This window comes from Haliotis asinina, chromosome 5 (assembly GCF_037392515.1).
Source record: "Haliotis asinina isolate JCU_RB_2024 chromosome 5, JCU_Hal_asi_v2, whole genome shotgun sequence".
NCBI lineage: Eukaryota > Metazoa > Mollusca > Gastropoda > Lepetellida > Haliotidae > Haliotis > Haliotis asinina.
In genome coordinates this window covers 66,090,775-66,094,215 of record NC_090284.1, presented here as the reverse complement: position 1 = coordinate 66,094,215, position 3,441 = coordinate 66,090,775, and positions in this window count along the sequence as shown.

Sequence of the window (3,441 nt, the reverse complement as noted above, 5' to 3'; positions counted from 1 at the left end):
GAGCACTATCTGTCATTATCTGCTTATTGATATCAACTCCACCAAACTGACTTCGGGCACCACCCAAACTAGGGAGTAGTTATTGCGGAATGATGTCAACATGTAATAAAGTTGTTAAATATTGTTTAACAAATAAATACATGGCAAACTGCGATAAATACAATGTAAGACGTATGTAAACTTTAATTGTAAACTATCATGCTGCTCAATTTAGATGCACCAAAGAATATATCAAAACTGTAAAAACACAATTAATGATATGCCCCCGGTCGATTGGCTTATCGCCTTTTGACTCGCGTGCGGAAGTCAAAGAAGCGCACGAACAATGCCTTTGACATCACACTGCGTTCTTGTCAACTGAGGCCAGTTTGAGGATTATGTGATAAAATAATGTTTAAGCAATATTCCATGAAGGGACCCACCACACATGGAATTTTGACATTGTACCAATATTCGGAATCAACTTGTGCGTGCGAACACATTTTAAAAACACACGGCTACCCCACAAATTTACTGACTGTTAAAACGCCAATTCACCAGTACAGTGTAGTTGTATATCTGTCTGGTCCAAGTGTTCAGTTATTTTAATAGTTCCTAAAATAGTACCCCTTTCATGCTGTCAAAATGTCAATATATGAACGGTTCAAATGTGTTTTACATTTGATCTCCATGCCTGGATATTCCCATTTTATAGATATTGATATCGATGATGTGGAGCTTCCATCATCATTAGACATATATCGTGTCACGATAGCATCACCTGATATATTCATGACATGAACGTTATTTAGACTGTAGAACAAGTATATAGATAAGCCCATATCAGATTTGTACCTGTAGCATACGTACATAATTTAGTATTTTGGAGAAAAAAAAGAACGCTGTTTTACGGTTTGGGTTTTGGGGTCGCTTAATTGTAACATATTTGCGTCCTAAAAGGAAACTTTAAATTACTCTAGTACATAAGAAATACACTTGCATATGTAACTTCCTTCCGTCTTTACATCCAGCACCACACGTACTAGTGTGTACCGTAAATCGCCTAAATAGTGCATGGAACTTAAGGTCTGTGCAATATCGTCTGCTTTTATCTCGATCTTTGAATACAGCTCTGACACTATTACTACCATTCACCTGACGAATAGCCCTGAAACTATTGCAATACAATATACAAGAAGCTGTCATCCATATTATTTGCGTTTTACTATTACTACAACTGAAAAGAAGTTAAAGACCTCCTGGGTTTTTTTTCTTGTCACTGCAATTATTTCGCAGTAGAATGAAAGCGAGAAGTAAGGGTAATGTGAAAGAGAGGAAGATCGTTACTTCATATCTTTACTCATTCACACACACACACACACACACACACACACACACACACACACGTGTGTGTTGAATATGAAGAATATGTTATGTGTGTGTGTGTGTGTGTGTGTGTGTGTGTGTGTGTGTGTTATTGGAAGCAAACGCATCCACAAGGAGTTGCACGAGGCAATTTCAAGGGGCCAGGACCGGTGATTTAGTTGATTTTTTTGTCATGGTAACTCCAGGCTTTGGATGTTGCTCTTGCTATCAGTCACTGCTCCGACTGAATTTCATTATAAACCAATTGGGCAACCAAGTCAGAAGGAACCTCGTTAATCCATTCATGTGCGTCACTAGTTAGATGACGAGGCATTTGGCTACCCAAACTGAGTCATAGTTCGCCCGTCACCCATAAATGCAACGCTCGGTACCCCTAATGGGTACACATTTGTCGTAATCCACTCTCACTTCCTCACTCACCATCTCACTCACTCACTCGATGATTCAAGAAGAATTGTTATGCCTACTCTACCCTGGACCACAGACCTCTAAGTACAGAAATAAAGTCATACATCTTTGTCAGCCACTACGAAGAGCCTTTTATCCGAATAAGTACGGTACACCCATCTCACCTTTACCTTACTACCACAGTCCGTAGCGCAATACGTCGTGACCCGGCAAACCTGTATAACATTGACCCCCGACCAGCCGCTTGTATTAACAGCAGTTGTATCAACACTCCGAGCGTGACACTCGACCTTATCTATGTCCCATAAAGGATGTAATTTCATGACTAAGAATACACCACGCAGACTTTGCGCAATTATCGTTTTCCGCGGTGACTCATGTACACGAAGTTTCAACAAGCACTTTAGAATGAACGCCCCGAGACTATCTGTTATGTTGTGTTCATAATCCTCATATGAAACAAACCCTAGGATTAACTAGGAAAATCGCCAGATCTTCACTATATACATTACATCTAACTTCCGTTTTAATGATGCCAGATTTGTTTGGAAACGTGATCATTTTCAAGAATGATAGAATATTGAAGATTTCTATTCATACGTATATGGTGCCACGGCCAACATTAGTTGTATAAAGTTAATGCATGCTCGTCAGAGGAGTAATTAAGTGAGACAAAAAAAAAATTAAAAGATATTTAATATATAAATAAAGTTGGGGAACGTTGTGTTGGCAACTTATAATACGTTCCTAACATGACATTTTAGTGTATCAGTATATTGGGACCATTTCCCTTGAGTATGATTTTGAGTGTAACATATTTACTGTAACCAATACCTCGTATGTCATAAATGTGTCATTATGATTATGTCTAATCTCAAGTATGTCATTAATCGACTATTATAAGATTTAATACCTCTTGTGTCATAAACGAAGTATTGTGATTATATCCAACCCCCATAAATGTACCATTGCAATTCGATCTAGTCCCTCGCATGTCATGAGTGTTCCGTTAGACATGAGATCTACTATCTAGTATGTCTGAAATATACAATGGTAACTGGATCTAATCCCTCGCATGTCATGAGTGTTCCGTTAGACCATGAGATCTACTATCTAGTATGTCTGAAATATACAATGGTAACTGGATCTAATCCCTCGCATGTCGTGAGTGTTCCGTTAGACCATGAGATCTACTATCTAGTATGTCTGATATATACAAGGGTAACTGGATCTAGTCCCTCGCATGTCATGAGTGTTCCGTTAGACCATGAGATCTACTATCTAGTATGTCTGAAATATACAATGGTAACTGGATCTAATCCCTCGCATGTCATGAGTGTTCCGTTGGACCATGAGATCTACTATCTAGTATGTCTGAAATATACAATGGTAACTGGATCTAATCCCTCGCATGTCATGAGTGTTCCGTTAGACCATGAGATCTACTATCTAGTATGTCTGAAATATACAATGGTAACTGGATCTAATCCCTCGCATGTCATGAGTGTTCCGTTAGACCACGAGATCTACTATCTAGTATGTCTGAAATATACAATGGTAACTGGATCTAATCCCTCGCATGTCCGAAGTGTCCCGTTACCATGGCATCTAATATCTAGCATAGCTTAAATGTACCCTTGTATTTGGATCCAATCCCTCGTATGTCAT